This window comes from Plecotus auritus (assembly GCF_963455305.1).
Source record: "Plecotus auritus genome assembly, chromosome: 8".
Lineage (NCBI taxonomy): Eukaryota > Metazoa > Chordata > Mammalia > Chiroptera > Vespertilionidae > Plecotus > Plecotus auritus.
This window is the reverse complement of record NC_137782.1, coordinates 154,278,499-154,302,465: the sequence shown is the minus strand read 5'-3', so window position 1 is coordinate 154,302,465 and position 23,967 is coordinate 154,278,499.

The following is a 23,967-nucleotide window of genomic DNA, read 5'->3' as shown; positions in this document are numbered from 1 at the left end:
AATGAGAAAGAACAGCAGGCCTTTAGGAGAGAACAGAGAAAGAGTTGGTCCACAATGCTTTCATTACCAAAAGAGGGTGTTAAAATGCATAGAAATGTAAAATGTCTTTTAAAAAAAAAATCAATGAATGGTTCTAAAGTATAAAAGGTATTTCAATTATTCCTGCTGAGTGTTAATGCCTTTGAAACTTTGGGAAAAAAAACCTGTCAAATATCAGTACCACTGCCTACACTCTCCAACAAAAATTATAATGTAGTTGTATGGAAGGAAGTACCTTCCTTGGAACATGGATTTTATGAAAATGTGTGTGCAATCCTGTAGGCTTGAAAACTGTCAGATCTGACCAGGAGATAAAAGAATAATACAATGTGTTGGTACTCATACAGCATTTTTTTCTTCTATGGACTCCAGAGCAATGTATGGGTATAACTCAATCTTTTCATGCTGTCATTTAGACTCTTAGCCAGTGTGCTATAACACATCTAGCAACCTGGAAAGTGACCAAGTCTCATGGTAGAAACTTTTAGGGATTTCATTTCTTGTTGCAAGCCTGGAAAACAAGAGGATAGTGGTCCCCAAACTTAGGCAGCCCATACACATGGGCAGCGGTCTACATAGAGTGTTGTTACATGTCCCAGCCCCAACACTGTTACACCCCACTTACTGCTCTGTCAGGTAACAAAAGTCAGGGCTTTAACTCAGTCATTTCTTTGGAAGGCCCAGTGTCTTTACTCAGAAAAGGCAGAAGATTTATTACCAAATGAAAATCTGGTGAAGAGGCTACCTAAGACTTTCTAGCTTTATACCAATAGTTTATTAAAAATGGTTCTATTTAAATTATTTATAGCCCACATCAAGACTGTTATTTAAGGGTTGAGATACTATACTAAAGAACCATTGGGTTCTTATGATATTAGGATTTGTGCAAGATAAAGCTCATTGTTGCCATGGGGATCAGTAAATAGTCTTGATCTGAGACACTAGTTTCTACTGCCAAGACATGGGTGGGAGACGTGGTTCCCACAGACACTGTTTTCTCTAGACTAAAAATACAGTATGATTTCTATTAAAGGGCAAATAAAAAAATCGTGGTGATGTAGCCTAAAGGGAACATACCCTATCATTTTCAGAACAATTAAGCAGTGAGCTCGCTATCCAATACTTGGAGATATTTGTATTCAATATTAATTATGTTCATGCTCTTTCATGTCAAAGGTGGTTTCACAACTGCACTTAATTTTTAATGCTGTTTCACACAGTCTTAATAAAGAAGTCATTTATGGAGATGGACACATTACAGACATATATTACTTCCTTTAAGGGTTATAATATAAACTTAGCACACTGGCACTAACTCTACAAAAGTTGTTTTGGTTTGAGAAATACTGTTCCAAATGGTTGTGATGAATGTAAATTCTATGAATACTGCTTTTAAGACCTCTGGTCAAGAAATCTAAAGCTTCACAACATTTCCATGAAATTTATTGTTGAATAGCACGTCAACATAAATATAATCAATCCTTTGATTTATAGGGTGCTGTAGAGTTGGCAAAATGATTTCACCACCAATCATTTTGCTTGATGTACTTCACAATCTTGTGAGGTAGACAGTACTGAGGATACATTACTATCCTCAATCCCCTTTCATATAATGGGATTGAGAATTAAAAGGTTCAAATGCTGCCAAAATTACATCAATAACAATTGTGAGATTGAACACTAGGCCCCCAAATTAAAACTACTCTCTCTAGTCTATTGTAGTGCTAGGGAAATGACATACTTTATTTCATGTAATCACTCTTATAAACTCTATCATTACATGATCAAGACAAATGGATTCGACTCTGAAACAATTAAAGCTAAAGTATCATCTGAATTATTGTCTGAAAATTCTGTTAAACTAAAAAGCAGTTGAATAAAATTTTCCATTGGTTGTGGCTGGGTATCCTCAGGGTGCTATAAAGGGTATTTATTTTAAGAAAATTTAACACATATTGAAAGGAACTAATTTTCAGTTCATTATAAATCCTGCCCAGATCAAGTTTTACTTATTTTTCCACTTAAAGGGTAGATTTCCTTCCTATTCTTATTGCCCTTCCCTTCCATGACCTCTTTTGGCTTGTCAGCCTTATTAAATTTATCATTGCACAATTTAACCTATATTTTTTCATTACTTTGATGGATGTCAAGGTAGAACTGTCAGGTTTAAAAAAATATTATTCCTCATACTGTCATTCTTTAAGGGTATGTTCTTTAGATAGAATATTTGCTGGGCTGTTTCTAGTTTCACATTGGTGTAATTCATCAAGGGATCAACACTAAAGGTATGAGCATATTGATTGACTTGGAGTTCTAAAGCACATGTTTGCCTTAGACATCACTCTTTTTCATGGAGGCTCATTCCTCTCTGGTCACCATTTATAAAAGCTGTCACTTGATTTGATAAGGAACTCATTTTACTCAACTGCCCTTTAGGAGAGACACCTGTTGGTTCCTACTCCCCAGGTCCCCAGAGTTAAGTGTTTCCTGTCTCACTCAGCTTCTGTATCATCTTACCCTTCGTGACTATGAGCCACCCCATGACCTTCCACAATTTTTCTCCATAAACTATAGAGTTGGCTTCTTATGTTTGCAACCAGAGAATCCTGCTTGCTACAGAAGAGTAACAAAAGTATTATAATTAGTGCTATTTCCTCATTTGAGCAATAACCAAATAATTTTGTCACGGAGCATTCTTTATTACGGCAATATTATATTTTCCTCAAATTACTAACATTCATTTACTGAGAGAGTGTACATTTTGCTTGACTCTCAAAATATTTTTCACAGGCTGTGTTTACCCTATTTTAGGGGACGGGAGACAAGTGAAATTTATCTGTTTACAGAAGCTCCCTACAATCTTTATCTTTGGAGTAGTAGTTTCCAAACCATAGCAGACCCACTCATTTAGTTGGTGCACCATTGACCAGGCTCATTTAGGAGACAGAGAAACTTTAAGTACTGGTTGCCTAGGTAATTTCTCTAGGTCAAGCACCAAAGTCATTTAGCCATTCTCCAATGTAGGAATCTGTTTGCGCTGCTAATTAAACTACCCTCATCAGATCAATAACGACCCTTATCTGCAGTAAGGCAGGTAAGATATCTATTCCAAAGTGATGGATGAGTTGCTTTTCCCTCCTATGTGCTGCCTCCTAATGTGAATCCTGGCATTACAGACACAACTTGGCAAAAGGTAAGTGTACCAAAGTAAAAACCATATTCTTGGAGAGTTCATTTATTTCTGACAGACACTAGGTTTCCCCCCACCATCACCACCCCCCTCAAAGATCATCTCTGTGAAGTGCCTTCCTTGCTTTGAAATCTTGAGGTACAGAAACTGTGACAAAGGGGTGAGAATGGGTGGCTCTTACCACCATTGCCCCTAGAGGTTAAAGGTTAATTCATCTCTCCTGCTTCTGTGAATTTCTGGTAAACATAGTTCCTTGGAAGTCCATGTTCAGTCCAAAACAGATAGTGAACACAAGCATAATCATAGCCACTCTTTATCAATTGTATATATCTTCCCTTCTCCTTCTTAACATGTTAAAAGAGAGATGATGAGAACCTATGGGAAAATAATTAGGTTGAAACATTCTTATTTTCTCTAATCCAGTCTGCCTTTCCTCCTGTGTTCCCTGTTCCATAATTATTAACTCAGTTTTGGGGACAAGTTTTCCAACTGGTCTCTATGCCTACTGCCTGGAGTTCTTCCTATCCCTTCTCCACATGGCCTCCAATATGTTCTTTACTAAGCTTGAATCTGACCTTATCAGTCTCTTGACTGAAATCTTTCAGGGGCTCCCTAGAGCTTTGTGGTTACTCTCAAATTCCCTAGGTTGGTACAAGCTCCTTCATAATTTGCCACCTTCCTGCTTCTTCTGGCTCATCTTCCATCCCTGTCCCATAGGGATGATCCTATAAAAAAAATGCCTCCCTCCTCAAGGATTTCACAGATGTCATTCTCTACTTAAAACCTTGGATTTTTCTTTCTACTTATGTGATTCTCATTCTTCAAGACCAAGTTCTTAAAAAGAAACCCTCTCACCTCTTAATGATGAAGATGTTTTTTTCCTCTAGAGCACCCTTAGTGGCTCTTTTAACACCTGTCATGTAAGATTACCCTGATTGGTTTATGGCTCTGTGTCTCCCACAAGATGTAAAGCGGTGAGGGGAAAGAGTGTGCCCCTTTGTCTTTACTTGCCCCGAAACCTAGAAGTATGCATGAATGTAGAGAGCAACCAAACTTGCCTTTGGAATTAAAGAAGGGAAATGAGTCAGTCAAGCAAGCAGGTAGATGATGTAAAGAAAGTATCTAAAGTTGGCCAGGAGGGCAGACTTGCAAAGCACACTTCCCCACAAACAGCTCTTTGTGGCCACATGTCTCCTTTTGCAAGTTCATCTTCAACCTTTCCATCCTGATGACACACTTTCCAAGCCCAGGCTGCTGATCATAAACTCTCTCCAGGGTTCTCGGAGAGGCTCATTTCCCTCTGTAATAAGCATCTATTGGGCATCATGTACTCTTGCTTAACCAAGCTCTATTATTTCCCTGACAGTTAACTCAAAATTTCCTTCTCTTCTGGTACGTTTTCCCGAATGAATTAGGAAAGGAAGTAAATTCCTATTAGTGCCCTTGTATCTAAATATGCAACTCACCAACCAGTTCTTTCACTCCACCTTTGGGCAGCTCCATCATTTCACTAGGCTATGGCATACAGAGGAAAGAATGAGAGCCCTTGGATGAGTGACCTGAGTGGGAACCCAGTCTCCCCACTTTCTACCTGTCATGTACGGTGTGTTACCTTCCTTTATAAGGCTTAGGCTTTTCTCCAGAAAGTTGTGGATTATAATATCCTCCATGTATAGTTTAGTATTAACCTTTGCTGGATAGATAGCGAATTCTCTGTAGATCAATAATAATTATGTATGTTCATAATTTATGTTTCAGTGGTTATTGGATATTGGATATGTTGAATTTCATTTAGCTTTATACTACGAGGTCATAGTTTTCAATATGTAAATCAAATGAAGTAGAGTATGTGAGTAGTAGATAGTAAAAAGGTATTTTATTGCTGTTACAACAACATTAATGTATACAGTATATTGATGTTAATATTGAGATTATTTGATTTCTTGTTTGGGAAGGTTCTATTATTGCCCTTAAAATATAATTATGGACATAAATATGAAAAACAGCAAAGGATTTAGGCCTAGGCATTTGCCTATATTGTCCATTTACCACATCCTTTTTTTTGTTTGTTTTTGCCATTATTTACAGAGGATTCTGTAGCCCCCTATTGGAGTTCTCTGTGTTTTCATTTTTGCTCCTGTCTGGCCCACATCATCATTTAGAAATCTTAATTAGACTGACTTCTCTGGTTTACTAAGTTCAATCCCCATGGCTTATTAATTGAGTAAACCTTTCCTTTCTATTCTGATTATTCTCCATTTGCCTCCCTAGATCCATTGTTCCCTGTTCTATATCCTGCTCAGTGGCTTGGGTGATTGACCTCAAGAACACAACCACCTTTTTTCCTTGCCCTCTGGCTCAGTCAATGGGAGGCACTGGGAAGATGTTGAAGGCTGGGAGAAGAGGTAGATTGGACTAGTTCCTCCCACCACCATCTCATTACCTGCCTGGCCATAGTTCTGCCAGGGGCTGCTCTCATGACCACACCTTCTGTTGGACAGACCCACACACATAGCTCTATCGCTCATTAGGATTCATTAACACTATTCCTTACCCTTATCTTTTTATGTTTAGGGGTGGTAGAGGCTTCCTGATATCAAAGTTCCTGAGTGCCTCATTTTTTATTTTTTTATTTTTTTTGGTCCTTTGAGCCCGCTCCAACATCTATCAAAAGTTCCTTCACAAAATTATTTTCAGTTAAATCTTTCCTGTTGGGATCTGCTTAATTCAATTTCAGTATATCCGCAGCATAAGGAAAAAGATTTGCTTATTGGGATTTGGCTCAAGGACTTACAATGGGTGAGGGGAAGAGATTACTCATTACGTGATGAAATGGAGGTCTACAGTGGCAATTTTACAAATGCCCAATTATAAGTGGCTGGTCAATTCATGGTTGAACCATTCAAATGTTTATTGGAACATAGAATTAGTCAGGCAGTGGAGATAAGAGATAAAACATAGCCAATGTCCGTAGTAATTTACATTTCAGTATAGAATAAAGATGCATAACTCAATATTTAAAATGTAGCAATAGTAAATGCCCATTGCTAAGAGAACCCAGAGGAGGAAAACCCAATTTAATCTAACTCTTGTAGATGAAACCAAAAGATGAGGTGGAGGAAAGGTGATTATTTGAGTTGAGTGCAAAGCTCGCCTTGGTTTATCTTCCCTCACCATCTCTCCTGGTGCAGCCTTGGTGATCAGAGCCTAGTCCAAGCACCACCTGTCTTCTCCTGGACTGCTGCAAGGGCCTGCTATAAAGTAGCAGATGATCTATGCTTTCCATTCCCCAATCCATTCTCTACGTTAAGCTCAGAATATTCAAATGCAAATCTGAAACAATTATCTGCTTAAAAATATCTAATAGCTTCCAACTTAGATTTTCTAATTTCCAGTCTATAAGGTCTTTAGGATAAAGAAAAACTATGCCTAACAAGTCCTTACTTGGATTGGTTTCTGACCTTATTGCCAACTTTATCTATGGCTACTCACGCATTCTCCTTTTTAAAAAAAAAAAAAAATATTTATTTCAGAGAGGAAAGAACAGGGAGAGAGAAACAGAAACACCAATGATGAGAATCATTGATTGGCTGCCTCCTGCATGCCTCCCACTGGGGACCAAGACACAACCTGGGCATGTGCCCTGACTGGGAATTGAGCTGTCACCTCCTGGTTCATAGGTTGATGCTCAACCACTGACCACACCAGCCGGGCACCCTTTCTCTCTTTTAGTTTTAACCTATATAACCTTCTTTTCATTCATTGAAACATGTCATCCTCTTCCCACTGCAAGACCTTTGCACATGCTGTTCGAACATGAAGGTTCCTCTGAACCTCCTGCCATTTATCTTAGTAACTTTTATTCAAACTTTAAGCATTAGCTCAAAAATCACTTCCTTGAGGAAGCTACCTCTGAGAATTGCCAGGCCAGGCAAGGCTTCCCAATATATGCTTCATAAAACCATATAGTTACTCCTTATATTTATCCCAATTCACACCTTGAGCACTGGTATGATTGCCAACTGTTCACCATCCTATCTCCTGTGTTAGATCCAGTGCTATCCAAATGATAAGAACTCAATAAATAACTTTTGAATAAATATGTGGAAGAATATGAAAAAGATCCAGTCTGAGGAAGCTTTGGGCATGAAGGGAATGTGCACATAATTTGGAGTGATGAAAACTGAGACTGGGAGAGGACTACAAAAGCCAAATCCTGAAAGATCTTAGATGCACAATAAATTTGGACTTACTCTTGAGTGTGATAAGCAACCATTATTTTTTCTGTTTTATGCGTGGACTTTTTCAGGTTGAAAGAATAAATTGGTGCAGCAAGAAGCTGAAGTCAATCAGATGACTTTAGAAGCAAATGCAATTACGTGGCAGAGAGATATAAAGAGCATACACTAAAGTAATGTTTCTCAACTGCTGCATATCATAATCACCTACATCAAATAAAGCTCACAGAGGGCCAGACTCCCTGGAGTAGGATAGGACATAAACTTACCCTGCTTCAACCTTTATATTTTACCAAGTTCCCCAGGAGATTCTGATACCCATACATTTAGAACCACTGAAGTAAAGCTAAGGCAGTGAGATGTAATCTTGATGATAAAGTTGAATGATTAGATATGGGGGAGGGGCACAAGTAAGGAATCCACCTTAACTTTCAGGTTATTGGGTACAAGGACCAGTTCTGCCATTGCCAACGATGGGGAGAGATTATTAGCACTGCATCTTCATTATTGGGATGAAAGTCAATGGTATTCTCTTCATTTTATTGGTGTAGGTCCTATAGAAAATGTATCCCAGTAGGTCAGTGCAAAGTTGGAACCAGATTCCCTCCTGACCTGACAGAGGAGATTATAATAGAACTCAGATTTTCTAATTTCTAGTTTATAAGTTATTAAAAATCACAAGTGATAAATTAAATACATCTTAGAACATATATTTTTCCTCTATGTATTAAGAGTTTTTTTAAAAAATTGTTAGTGTATTTTCCCATTTGTTGCCAAATCACTTGTGATTCATAGAAGTTTAGTATTGACACCCCAACTCTGGATATTAAATATTGAGAAAGATCAACTGAGAAAGTGTTTGTTCATCATCTGAATTTGAAGAACTGCCACCCACAGACTTGCATGGTGCTAATACTTCCTGATTTTTAATGTAACATTAAAAACATTTCTTTAAAAAAGTGTGTTGCAGATTTAATATTAATTTGACATCATTTTAATGCCTGGAGAATGGTGGCTTTCCTGGAATTGGACTTTAATATTAAATATAAGATTGGGCAATAGCCAGGAGCAGGAATCAGGTAAGATCCTAAAGATGCAATGGTCTGTTTTGTTAATATTCCCGTGTCTAATTTTACTACACAGGATAATTTACCTTAACTATATTTTTAAGTAAATTATTAAAATATTCCTTCATTTGTCACCAATGAGAGACAACCTGGAATAGTAGAAAAGGCCTGGGTTCTAGTCTATACCCTTATATCCAACTCTGGGACCTTGGGCTAATCACTTAAGTTTCTTTGCAAGTCAGTTTCCTCATTTTTAATATAATGGGAATGACTAGGCTCTAAAATCCCTTTTGGTTCACCCACTCTGTGATTCCAGGTTCTATCAAATGAGCATCTCTACAGTTTTTAATAGAAATGTGATTTAATTTGTGAACATCTGTTACACTCTATAACATATTTTGCCAAGTACTTGACCTTAATTTTGCTATAGACATCAGATGATCCTTCACAGATTATACTCTGTATTTTACTGAGGGAACATCAATTATGCTTGTGTCTTGAGTAGTGTCAATCTGACTCAAAAAGATGCCAATTTGTTAACATTATTATTAAATGACTTCTTAATTAAGGTTGTCAATACCACCAATGATAGTTTAGTGCTATTTTAGCATTAGAAATTACATAAGCATCTCATTTACATATTTATTTTTATACTCTTGCAAAATAAAAGTATTTTTGTTAAAGGCAGCAAACTTTTTTTTCCAAATAAACATGGATTCAAAAATAATTCCGTTGCATGCATATTAACACACTGATGAAATATATTGCTGTTTCATTTCTACTAATAAATAATGTTTCCATTACTAGTTGTTACTATATCTATTATTAATCTACAAACTTGCTTCTTTCCATTGGAAATTTTTATTTTTATGGATTCCTAGCTATAAGAAGAGTTTACTTTGGGCAATATATTTTCCTCAATTTCCACATACTTGAAATTAAAGAAATAGAAATATTTTTTTCAATATCTGCCTTCACAGTTTGCAAAGAACATAGATCATTAAAAGAAAAAAATGCCTCCTTCTATGGTTAGTTATTAAGCCAAGGCAAATCTTTGATTCCAAGAGGAAAAAAGATAAACAAAAAAGCAAGCAAAAACCCATTAGACTCTATGCACTTCTGTGCTTTGTCTCTGTGAGTCTCCATTTTCCAATCTGTGGATGAAGGTGGGGAAGGGATGGAATAGTAATCATGTGAAATGTACTGAAAATTATTTGAGATGACAACAGCATTGATAGTTACTGTTAGTAATATGATTAACTTAATATGCATAATAAAGGTACATACATGTAAGAGGGTTCCTTAGGCTCAGGCTATGTCATGATTGCATATTAGAAACATATTTGTTTTAACTCCTGCTCTTTCCTTTATAGTGAGTCAGACAAGTGTCAGTAAGCAAAGTGGGCTATCAGCTGTCCTACTTCTGTTTCCAGGACTGTATTATTGGTCATACATAGTCATATATTTTCAGCATCTGGGGATCAAGTGTTGATTTTCTCTTCCAATATAATCAAACCTTTTCAAATGTGCTCTCTGCTGTGGCATTTTTTAAATAATGTTCCTACTTCTTAGAATCCTTTGATTATTCCATAAAGAAAACTTAAAAATATCATCAAATATGTATGCTTACAAGAAATAAATACTTTTAATATTTTGCAAATAAATTCTAGAAAGCATATGGAGGTATGTATTACCTTTCTCTTATTCTTTTTCCTACTGTACCACTGTCTGCCATAGTCCCTAGCTGAGGCCAATCTCTGACCTTAGCCTGCCTGCATTGGCTGCCACTTGGAGTGTTCTCTTCCATGGAGCTGAGTGCTTAGCGAGTCCAGAGACCTCATGCAGAGGAGTAGAGACAAGTGAGAGAGAAGGGGAACAAAAATATCCATTTGCACTGTACTTTTCAAAAGTACAAAGTTTCTTAAAGATGATCTCTTAAAGGCTCATTATATCACCCTGTGGTCTGGCTGGGGCAGAAACTACTATATGCATGGTAAAGACATTGCAACTCATAAGGGTTAAATGGTCTGTTCAAGGTCATGCAGCTTGGAAACATTCCAAGTCAGTTTTAGTCTGTATCTTTGAAGGCAGCTCTAGGATTCTTTCCACTTGTTCATTCCAACATCGCTATTCTGGGACTATTATCAGGAGTCCCTGACCTCGCCTTTGGGAAATCCCACATTCACTCAAGGGCTTCCTGGGGTGCTCTGATTATGAAAAAAGGAGAAACCTGAAAGCTTTGCTCTGATGATAACTAAGAGTGTAACAGCCTATTAAAATAAGATGTAAGAATTTAGGAGGACATGAATCTTCTCAAAAGCAGAGTAATTAATACTGCCAGAAGCTTCCCCCACAGCAGGCATGAGAAGAATAATAGCAGTAGGCAGTTCATTTGGTTTCTATAGCGGTGAATCCAGAAGAAAAGGATGGGGCTGGTATATTATCAATATTCACTGATTTTCATTCCATACAAATAGAATAGTACTAATTGTGGAGGATGAGATACTAAAACCCTTTTGAGAAGTGCAGTGACAGAGGTATGAGTTTGGACTTTGGACCAGAGACTTAATGGCTCCGAATTCAGACCGACTAAAGCTCCTTGTAAGACTATGGCTAAAATGAAATGAAATAAGATACAAAAATTTTTACAGAGTATTGTGGTATGTGTTAAAAACAATTTGATGACTGTTTTTTATGCATCAGATGAATGAGATCAAAGCGCTGAGAAAATGCCCTTGGATTTCAAGGAAATAAAAATTAATAGTTCAGAACAGTAAAAATTAATTATTTTATCAATAAAAGAAGCCAGCCTCATATTTTAGAAATTTTCCTTTTATAAAGGTGGTCCTAAGTCTCAGGTCATATTATAATCCTTTGGTAATTAAATAAAAAAATATGAAGGCCTACTTCAGACCAATTAAGTCTGAATCTCTAAGGATGGGTTCTGGGTGGTGGTTGTTTTTTTTAAGCCCTCCTGGAGACCCAAACATGGCCACAGTTGATAAACACTCATCTGTAACATCAAGTGTCTTGGGTAACAATCATGGAGAGCTTCTGTGGGTCTATTTCAGGGTCAACGATAATGGCCCATTGGTCAGTGCTCTCTTTTCCTTTAAGTGATGGCTCTATTCACAATCCTTCAGTTTTCTGAAGAGGAGCTGAGGCAGACACAGCAGCCTGCAGTGTCCCTTGCAATGCTGAGGAGTAAGAAGTAATGTGAGGACTAGTCCAGAGCCTACGTCTTGCAGCTGGAGGGAGGAAACCAATGTAGAGGCTTCTTACTGTTTGATTACAAGTTGCGGTGACTGTTTCTTGATTTTTCCTTATTACTCCAGCCTTTCCTGTCTTTTGGACAGCCAGTTTTACCAGCTTCACTTTGATTTTTGGATTCATAACCATTTTGAAGTAGCTATAGTCTCCAATGATTATTCTACAACTGTCTATTTCTCCCTCCAATTTTGTCCATTTTTATTTCATATATTTTGATGATCTGTTATTAGATGTATACATGTTTAATTGTTATATCTTTTTGCTGTGTGGAAACTTTTAATATTTATAGTGTCTTTCTTTTTCTCTTATAGTCTTTTATGACTTAAAGTCCATTTTGCTGAAATCAATATAGCCATCCCTACTCTCTCTGGTTACTGTTTGCATGGAATATCTTTTCCCTTCCTTTTGCTTTCAATCTATTTGTTTCTTTGGATCTAAAGTGAGTCTCTTGTACACCACATATAGTTGGACCATTTTTTTATGTCCATTCTGCTTATCTTTATATTAGAGAGTTTAATTCATTTACATTTAAAGTAATTATTGGTAAGAAAGAATTTACTTGTGTCAATTTGCCATTTGTTTTCTCTATACCTTAAAGCTTTTCTGTCTCTCATTGTCTGCATTACTGCTTTCTTTGGTGTTTAGTTGACTTTTTCATACTGAAGTGTTTAAATTCCTTTCTCATTTTCTTTTGTTTATATTCTGTAGCTATTTTCCTCATGGTTACCATGGGGATTGCATTTAACGTTCTAAAGTTATAACACACTATTGTCAATTTATACCAGCTTAACTTCAATATCATACAAAATGTCTGCTACTCTACAGCTTCATCCCTATTCCTTTTGGTTGTTGGTGCCATGAAATTACGATTTTATGTATTGCATGTCCAAAAACATAACCTAATAATTCTTTTAAATCCATCAGTCTCATAAATTATGTAGAAATCAAAATTTGGCATTACACATCAAGATTAGAATATTGCTAGCTTTTGGACTAATAATTGTCTTTTAAAAATGCATTAGTATCATAAATCATGTAGAAAACAAAAAGTCGAGTTATACACTCAATTGTTGCTGCAGTAGTACTTAGGAGAAGGCTAACTATGAACTACTTGAGTACACTAGAGGCTACTAACAGGTCACTATACATCCAGGCTTGGTGTTTGAGAGAGAGCCAAAGTAATGTAGACATACCAGATAAAGTAGAATGTGGTTAGAATGGCAAGATAAGTTAGTCAAGGGCAAGATTCCAGTGGAGGAGTATTCACTGCCAGACTTTAGCCAGGTCTTATCTTTAATGAATATCCTACATTCAGAGTTTAGTAGGATTTCTACAGGTTTGACTGAATGAATTCTCTTCTGACTCATCCTACATTAATCATATTTTACATACGTTTGAACCTCTGAGAAAACAATGGTTTTAATTGGTAATATATTATACTTTCTATTTTTAAAAAATATTAAAGTACTTGGGCAGTAGTGATATGTTTTTCAATAATAATAATAATAATTTTAAATGTTTACTAGAAATAAAATGGTAGGGGTTATATTTAAAATCCTATAAAATAAGAACAATTCATATCCTTATTCTACAGATGAAGAGCATGACACTTAGTTTAATAACTTGGATTCAAATTCAGGTTCCATAGCTGCAGATCCCAGTCTCTCACACAGTGATTTAAAATAATAATAATAATTTTTTAAAAACAACATTACTGATGCCTGGATCCAACCCCAGAGATTTGGTTTTAATTTCCTCAAATGAAGCTCAGGCATTGATCTTGAAAGTTCCCCTGGCAACTCTCATTGCAGTGAGAGATGCAAGCCATTGCTTTAAACCTTGCTGCTTCTATTTGGAAGAGGACATCACATCCTACAATCTCAATGGCTCCCCCTGGAGTTCAACATAGATAGTGCCCATAGAATTTTGCAGTGTGGCATCTTTGCTTCAACACGAATTCATTTTCTGAAAAAGCCTTCAAATCTAAGAGTTTTAATATGTATAATTAATTAGAATCCTTTGTTTGTATTAAAGCAATCAGAGTCTGGAATGTGTTTTAACTCTTTTAAGATTATATGATCATTTAAAAAATTCTTTATTATTTAAAGTATTACATATGTCTCTATTCCCGCCCCCCCCTTGACCTCTCCCCAGCCACTTCTATCCCCCAGCACATGCGCTCACCCCCCTAGTGTCTGTGTTCATTGGTTGTACTTATATGTATGCATGCAAGTCCTTTGGTTGATCTCTTACCCCTCCCTCCACCTTCTCCTTATATGATCGTTTTTAACAATGTAAGAGATCCTATATGTTTATGAAGAGTAACCACAATCAACATATTTATTTGACTGAATATAAATATAATCATTGAATAAAATCACTGATCCAGAACTCCTTAAGTTTTGAAATGGAGGGCAATGCCACAGGATTAATATTCACTGTGATACTATTGGGGGGAGGTAGGAATAATGCAGCCATCTAAGGAGGGGAGTTTGATGAAAGAATAATGTCAATTTCAATCCTTGCAGTCTCTCACTGCTTTGGAAAACCTCTAGATTCACTTATTCGTGTGAGAACTTCTCATAGGTCCTGACCAACCAGAAGGGGCCAGGGTCCTATTGAAAAACAACAATAAAATCAAGAGACAATGCTATGCTGAAAGTCTAGACAGAGTGGTCTGTCTCGTGATCCTGGGAAGGCCTTGTGTCATCCTCGGATGCCATCTTGCAGATTCCCAAATGAGGCGGAGGGAAGGAAACTAGAGCAATGCAAACATTAGCTTTTGTGGAAAGAGACTTGGCCCTAGTGACAGACCATCCAATAGCCCGATACTTGACTAGCTATGTGACCTTGGGTAAAATAATTAACCTCTCTGAATTTAAACTTGCTCTTCTAAGAGAAGAGTGGTGATACTTCTGACACAGAGTTTAAGTGTACTCCTACATGTGAAAGTACCTAGCTCTGAGCCTCTTTACTGATTTCTCCTCCACATTGGCCTTGAATGAAAGACCATGGTAGTGAAAGCAGTGTGTCCGGGAATGGCAGCCATGGTGGTGGCAAGTCAAAGAGAAGGTGAAAATAAGGTGAACTGGACACGGAGCACAGTTGCACTTGAAGGCTCCATTATAGTCACAGTCACACACAATCCATTCTACTTGTTCCCACCATGGTAATGCTGCAGCTCTTTCTTACCCGACTGGGAATAATTTGGTTTGCCCTGCTTTCAGCAGGATCAGCTGGATGCTCTGTATGGCCTCTCAGAAAGAGCACGGGCTACAGTCATTTCATTTTCTCATGCTGCTGCCGGAGTTTTCATTTAATTAAGAAAGCTGACCTTTAGAAAGAGAGTTTATTCCCCCCACCCCCTTCCTTTAGCTGAGCTTGCTATGATCCTTACGGAAGCTGAAAATCTGGTGGTAAAGAGGGCCAAGTTTTCACTGATAAGGCTAACACATTGTTCCTCTCCTTACAAAGAAATTAAACAGGCATAATTATAGATGCATATGCCAAAATCCCTTTCAGAGAAATCTGACCTCAAGTGGATGAGTAGGTGAGAACAGTAGGAAATAAAAGATAAGCCCTGGAGGAATGTATATCAAAAAGAATATCTCATATACCAAAAAATGGAGGCCCCAGGAGCACATGTCCTTGTAATTAGCCTTTATCCAAATCAAATTAAAGTCAGATTCTTACTCAATCCTTTAAACTTCTGTATCTGGAGAAATAGCTACTTCAAGCCACTGTTGTGTACAGCATCTGTGGTGTTCTTATGACAGAACTAGAGGCCCGGTGCACAAATTCATGCACTGGGGGTGTCCCTCAGCCCAGCCTGCACCCTCTCCAATCTGGGAGCCCTCAGGGGATGTCCGACTGCTGGTTTAGACATCCCTCTCTCAATCTGGGACTGCTGCCTACCTGATTGCCCCTAACCACTTCTGCCTGCAAGCCTGATCGCCCCCAACTGCCCTCCCCTGCTGGCCTGGTCCCCCCCAACTGCCCTCCCCTGCCAGCCATCTTGTGGTGGCCATCTTGTGATGGCCATCTTGTGGCAGCCATCTTGTGATGACGTGGGGGTGGCCATCTTGTGGTGGTCATCTTGTGACAACATGGGGGCAGCCATCTTGGGACAATGTGGGGGCGGCCATCTTGTGATGACACAAGGGTGCAAAGGCCACCTAGGCTTTTATTAGTATAGATGGACATGTGAGCCAGTGAGAAAGGCTGTAGTGGCAGGTTAGGGCACTGCAATTTAAATGCTTTGCATTTGCTGATGGTTGATGATGTTGGCTCCACAAGATTAGCAAGCAGATGGAGACTCTCAGGCAGTGGTGGAGTCTGGAGAATAATCTGGCATTTGCTCTGCCCAGGATTTATCTATAAATGCCCATGAGTCAGTCTCTGCTTAGGAGAATTCATGAGCATCTGCCCTAAGTATAAGCCACTGCTGCTGTGTTTGGGTTCTTTTTGCTTGGTGCCTTTTTCTCTTTCTATTAGGGAACATGTTTTGTCTGGTCTTTATGGAGACTGTTCACCTGGATGGAATGAAATGTTGTTACTAAAATAAAGCTGACTCTCAATCAAGTTCTGACTGATGTCTCAATAAATGCATGGTTGTCATTAAGTGCATAATGCCACACTGATGACAGCTCACTGGGGTGATGATGGATTCATGCCACTGGAGTTTGTTAGCAGTGAATCTCTTCTAAGTTTCAGCCAATTGGAAAGCAAGTTTTCTTTAATCAGCTATCATTGGTTTATCAACCGATTGCATAAAACAATCTGACGTCCACTGTCCAGTTTCCCAGAAACTCTGAAGTTGGTGTCTCTGACTATGAGCCTTTACTCCTGTACTCCAACAGTAACAAGTGAGTATTAGGGGCAGAGGAGGGGTGTTTGATTCCCTTATTTTAAAGGGTTGGTTGTAAAATATAATTAAATATAAGATGGTGCAAAGAGGCAAACAAAATATGAATGAGATCTCTGAATACATGCTCCTAGGTAAGTTCTAAATCACATGATTACAGCCCCAAGATTTCTCTGTCAGTGTTATATAGACAGTAAATTAGCACTACTTTCCCAGGTATATTTCCACTGAGTGAAAAGAGAGAATATGTCTCCTGTTATTAATCTAATAGCCTTGCTCCAGGTGTTGGTATCATTTTAAATGAAGAAAAGGTCAAAGACCTATGAGACAATAAACCAGGCCACACGTACAGCATCTCTTTCTACCTTCCTGCCCTTAGACATTTTCAATTCATTATGAATGAATTAACTGGAAGTCACAAAATTTTCCATGCACATAAATTAACTCAAGAAAAGAAGTGCTATACGCAAAATTGTTTTTATGTACCTATTAATATCTACTGCTACATACAAACACACACACACATATGTTCTAATTCTACCTCAAAAATAAAAGTAATTTTTTGAACTGTAAACTCTAGTATATGAAATATCCCTTCATAACTCAGCTCATTATACACTGTAAGTGACATTTGAGGCCAAACAGCAATCCTTATAGCATTCTAGTCCTTTCTTATAATAGCAGTGGTATGAGAGTCCAACTATTTTTATTTGAGTTGGCATGCCATTTAAATGTATTCTCACACATGATAATAACCGTGATTGCATACATCACAGTATAAATAAAATCCATCCACAAAGTGGGTACAAGATGGGGGTGTGTATGTTCTTTATAAAGGGCTGTGGGGAGAAATCCTATAAAGGCTTTAACTTCTATTTTTAGCATGACAGATAGTCACTGATAGAAAGATTTTTCTTTATTTTTTTTTACTTATCATTTTTTCAGATATTAACATCTGCAATAATTTCTCCAGTTGATATTATGATCCATATGGCAGATTGAACACAATACCTGTGGGTTGCCTAAATCCTCCTGGGGAAAAGCAGTTTTGCATACACCTTATAGATCATCCTAGGTCTTATTTCTTTTTCCAGATAACAGATCTGGGAAGCTAAACGAAGCTGGAAGCTATCACCACTGTCCTGAACTAGTGACACTGGACTCCTCCCCAGGGAACCAGCTGCATCTATTTAAAATACACTTTTAGGTGAATGTGTGGGACATCTTTGCCAAATTGAAGGGTTCTTAATAGGATGCAGTGGTGCCTTAACAACAGAATACTGGCCTTGAATGTACAGGACAAAATTGAAGTGTGTGCAGCATTGTAAATGGGGGTCCGGAAGATCTAACATGGAGATACAGTGACATAGTTTCTCCAACACCCTACTGTGTCTAACTAATGCTCTCTGGGGGAGAGGGCGGGTGCTAGTGGGGCTATACTTTCCTTTCTTGGTAATGGCTGGGTGTGACTTTGAGTATGTTATGTATGTGGGAACACAGCTGTAAATCCGATTCTAAAATAAACTCCCCTTTAGTAATCTGTGAAATAGAAATCTGAATTACTCATTTATAAAGATAAATATTCCATTTTCATTCTGCCTTCTTTTCTCTCTTCTTTCTTACTTAAAAAAGGGAACTGTGGCTTCATCTATCTTAATCTCATACCTGTTGTTCCTCTTGGCAGAGAGAGATAGAGAGATAGTGAGAAAGTGAGATAGGGCAAGCAAGAGCAAGAGAGAGAGATCAGAGGCAGCATGTCAGGTGTGGCATATGATACTGAGACCTCTTTAGTGACAAGGAGAGAGGAAGAAAGGGCTATGGTCAAAGGGAGATGTAACTAAGGAGAATAATAGGATAGAATAGAGCAGAAAAGATGGCACACATTTTGTGTGTGTGTGTGTATGTGTGTTATTTTCCCCCCAGCAAGTTTCAATCAAATGGTTGGCAGGTGCTATCTTTAATGTTGTGCTATAATACACATTCATTTTTCTGAAAAAACAAAAACAAAAACAAAACTGTAAAATGCACTCATGGACCTTGCAAAAGCAAGAAGCACTTGTTGCCACAACACCTTGCTGAGATTTCTGTTACAGCACTTTAGCAGTAGTGTGCCATATGTGTGGTTGCCTATTTTCTCCAGTAGGCCATTAGAGTGGGTGACCTATGGCTTACTAATCTCTAGTTTCCCAGACTCAGTGCAGAGCCTGGTACAAAATAATCACCGAAAAATATTTATTGAATTGTTTGTTTGAAAATTGGGTCAAAATAAGTTGTTCCTCTAGAACTCCGTAGATAAGAGAGCATTGATCAAGACCCCAGGATTCAAATACCTGGGGCTACCCCCGAACAGGGGTCTTGCATTTGATGAAAATGTTTTCTGTATGTGTGTGGGGGCTGGGGTGGGTAAGGGGGATGAGAAGAAATGTACTTGTTATTCAGTGTTAGAAAATAGAAGCAAAGCATTAAAGAGAAAATGCAAGAATTTGTGCAGAAAGAGAGGACATTAGGAAACTGGAAAAGCATACTTCCTGTGCAGAGATTTGGGAAAAGATAGGCACAGGAAGGAAGACAACGATAGGAAGGGAGATCCTGGGAAACTCACCCATCACTCCTAAGTGAGAGGATAATTTGGGGTGCACAAATTCTCCTCTCACTTAGGAGGCCAAAAACATCTGTCTACATATTCATAGCCACATATGTTGTAGAAATTGCTTTAAAACTCATCTCTGAAACTTACAGATTGGAGGTAGATGCCTATCACTTACATAATCTACTAGAGGCCCGGTGCATGAAATTCGTGCACTGGGGGTGGGGGTGTGACCCTCAGCCCAGCCTGCACCCTCTTTAATCTGGGACCCCATGGGGGATGTCCGACTGCCGGTGTAGGCTCGATCCCTATGGATCCACAGGGATCGGGCCTACACCGGCAGTCGGACATTCCTCTCACAATCCGGGACTGCTGGCTCCCAACTGCTCGCCTGTCTGCCTGCCTGATTGCCCCTAACCACTCTGCCTGCCAGCCTGATCGCCCCCTAACCACTCCTCTACCAGCATGGTCATCCCTAACTGCCCTCCTTGGCAGGCCTGGTCCCCCCCAACTGTTCTCCCCTGCAGGCCTGGTCCCCCCCAACTGCCCTCCCTTGCAGGCCTGGTCGCCCCCAACTGCCCTCCCCTGCTGGCATGTTTGCCCCCAACTGCCCTCCCTTGCCCACCATCTTGTGGCGGCCATCTTGTGATGACATGGGGGGCGGCCATCTTGTGATGACATGGGCGTGGTCATCTTGTGACCACATGGGGGTGGCCATCTTGTGACTACATGGGGGCGACCATCTTGTGACCACATGGGTGTGGCCATCTTGTGACCACATGGGGGCAGCCATCTTGTGCGAGGGCATGATGGTCAATTTGCATATTACCTCTTTATTATATAGGAAGTTTAATTGTGAATGGGAGGAGGGTGGCTAGCAGTACACATAACGAGGGTACTGGGTGAGGGGAGATAAAGTTGGATTCATCTATGTTATAATACAGGGTCATATCTTTAACTACTTCCAATCTTGCTAGTGTCTAAATATTTGTTTCTATGTATATTTAGTTATAGTCTTAAAGCCATCTTGTTATTTTATTTTATTTTTACAAACTGAAAAAGAAAAACAAAAACTTCTTCCCCTCATTCCTAAAACACAGATTTGAACTAACATGAAACTATGAAAATCTTTGTCTGGATTTTTCTAATATAAATATTTTTATTTGCTAATTTTTAGTTTTATTTCCTTTCTTTTTAGAAGCTCTATTTTCTTCATTTTTTAGTACTAACATTATTTCATTACCTTTTTAAATGATACAATTATAAAACTTTCACTTTGATTCAGAAAATCACATCTCTACTAAAAATGGTCTGAATCATATTATCTCTTTATCACTAATTTACCTTTTTAACAATATAGACCAGTGGGAGAGCTAATGTTAAAAAAATTCTTCCTTTCTTCAAGAGAAGGTAGTAGCCTGCATTGCTACAATGCCATCAGGTATTTGTGCCATTTTCAGGTTATTGTCAGGTTCCTAGTAGTGTGGGGGCAGACATCTCAAATGAGAAAAATTAATATCTTAAGTGAGAAAGCTACCAAAGCTTTCCTACATTTAACCCATATGCCCCAGGCAACTCAACCTTTCACTCCAACTGTATGGAGAGAAAAGTAGTTCAAATGAATATACCGGCTATCTGTCAACTTATTACATGGCATGATGGCTTCAAGTACTAGCACAATGGCCAATAAACTATCATTATTTAGACACTAAAGAAGGATTAGACCCATTGTTGGGGAAGAAGTGATGACTCCTCCATGAAGGATGCTTAAATTCCACCCTAGAAGCCAATATAAATTTCTAGATACATGCTATAGATACTCAAAGATTTGGGGTTTAAGTGTTTCTTGGCTTCAAAGGATGAGAAAAAGCAGTATTATTATTATTTAAAACTTTGCTTTACTAAATGTTGTAGCTTACTGGTTATAAGCTAGAAAGATCATACATCTTATTTTGCATGCAATAGTTCTAATTAATTTCTTCCCCTCCCAGTATTCTGTTTAGTTTTGCATTCTTCATTTTTTTTAAAAAGAACAGTAAGTTATTATTAGTAGCTACATTAAAATAAGCCAAAATGAATTAATTATTCTTTGACTTTAAACTTCTAGCTTCTGTCATGGTCTCATCTAATAGTGTCGATATGTACGTGTAGTAAATTTTACTTTAACAGGTCATTAAATCTTAAGAAGATCAGTTACAATACATCCCTGCTACCCTAAACTTTTCCAGAATTAATCAAATATCTCTCTTTTAAGTATTAGCTAGCAGGTACTTGATAATAAAATGAAGTGGAATACTATGCAGCTGTAAAAAGAAGGATCTCTTACCCTTTGATACAGCGTGGAGGGACCTGGACACTATTATGCTAAGTGAAATAAGCCAGTCAGAGAAAGCCAACTATCACATGATCTCACTTATATGTGGAATCAAATGAACAAAATAAACTGATGAACAAAATAGATCCAGAGACATTAAAACATACAACAGACTGACGAATGTCATGGGGTGGGGTGGGAAGAGATTAACCAAAGAATTTATATGCATATATGCATAACTCATGGACAGACAATAGTGTGGTGATGGCCTGGGGAGGGGGGTGGAAGTATTAATGGGGGAAAAAGGGGAACATCTGTAATACTTTCAACAATAAAGTTAAATAAAAACCAAGTGTTTGTTGACAGGGAAGCTTGGATAAGGTATATCTTCCTGGTTTTAGTTAATAATGGAAAAAAGTACTCAACTCTGCTGCTTCTGCCAGCTACTTGATGCTACAGCCAGTTGTACTATGGCCCGAGTGGCTAGCTTCAAGATGCACAAGGCCTCCAGACAACCACTTAGTAGGGTCAGTGGAAAATAAGAAAAATTATAGGTTATTTGTATGTGAAATATGTAAAGAAAAGAAAGGGTAATTACATTAGCCATTGGGTTTATGGAGGCAGTCTGAAACCTTTTACAATAGTAGCTCTGTAGTGTAAATCTACAATGTTTGCTTTTTGTCTTTTTGAAAAATACTCTTTAAGCAGTAATGAGCTCAAAACTAAAAATGCATGTAAAAAATAAGTACTACATTTTCATTTCCCAAGAAAGTTGATTAATGCTAAATTGCCCTAATTATTTGGGAATATTTCCCATCCTTCATGAGGGTTGGGGTGATGTCACTGGACATATGGACATAGAAACATATCTGCTAAATAAGCATTTGCATCTACTTCAAAAGCTAATGATTGTCTTAAGAAGAATTTACAAAAACAGTAATTTTACACAGGAGCTGCAGAAAGTAAAATTTCAAATTACTACACATTCTTTTTAATTTAGATCAAGTAATTTTTCATATGCATTTCATTAATTTTTAATTTCAACTTTTCTATGCATATATGAAAAATGTTAGCATGTTAGTTCCACTAGCAGAACTTGGCAGCATTAAATAATATCAATATTAAATCAGTGTCACCTGATTCCAAAAGAAAATGAATTAATTCTAAAAAGAATTCAATTTTTAATCAAGTTTGTAGAATACAACTGTTTTAAAACTTCATTTAGTAAAAGGTAATATATTAGATAATTATTACAGATGCTATTGCTAATTTTTAAAAAAAAAATAAAACAAGTTTTGGTTGCATTTGCTTTGAAATAAATTGGAAACCTTTAACTAAAGGATTCAGTGAATAGAGTGTCAAAATGTTTCCACTTTTCAAGCTTTAGTGAATTGCAGTTATTGGAAATAAAGCAAAAGTGATGATATTGAAATATATTTCTATAAAAACAAGGAGGAATGGAACGAATGAAATACAGAGAACAAACATAAAATTTAGTATAAAAATTAAGTAATTATGCTCTGTGATATCTTGATTTTGGGGAAAAATCTTTGAATAAAGTTATAATTTTAATTGGATTCATATCTATTCTGAGAAGGCCTCTAATTTTGTGGCAACTCAATTTGGCTAAGTATTCAAATGAATCATAAATAAATAAAGATCATCTGATGAGTTTTGATTTGTAAACGTATTTGTTTAAAAAGTACTTTGAATGGAGGTAAAATGATAGTACTTGAGAAAATATTTGAGCTAAAATATTTGTGCATATCAATGAAAGTTGAATTGAGAATATTGTTCTTTTCCAAGATATTGCGAGTTTGGTTTCAGACCACTGCAATAAAGAAAGTTTGGCAATAAAGTAAGTAGTAATCGTTATACTGGTGAAGTGTCTTGCCTTCAATTTGTAAAACTACATCATCAGTGAAGTGCAATAAAGTGCGGTGTGCCTGTATCTCTGAGATTAAATTACTAAGTAGCTGTGGGTTTATTTCTGGGCTCTCTATCTCTATTGATCCATGTGTCTTTTTTTAAGCCAATAACATACTGTTTGATAGCTTTGTGATATAGTATGAAATCAGGGAGTGTGACAGCTCCAGCTTCCAAGCCGCGCACCCCCCTCCCCTCCCCCCGGCCCTCCAGTGTTGTTTGGACTCTTTGGGGTCTTTTGTGGTTCCATACAAATTTTGGGACTTTTTTTTTGTTGTTCCATTTCTGTGATAAGTATGTTTACAAATTGAAACTCATCAAATGATTTTTATCTATTTATGATTCATTTGAATATTTAGCCAAATTTAGTAGCTACAGAATTAGAGGCCTTCTCAGAATAAATATGAATCCAATTAAAACTCTAAGCTCTATTCACAGATTTCTCCCAAAATCAAGATATCACAGAGCACAA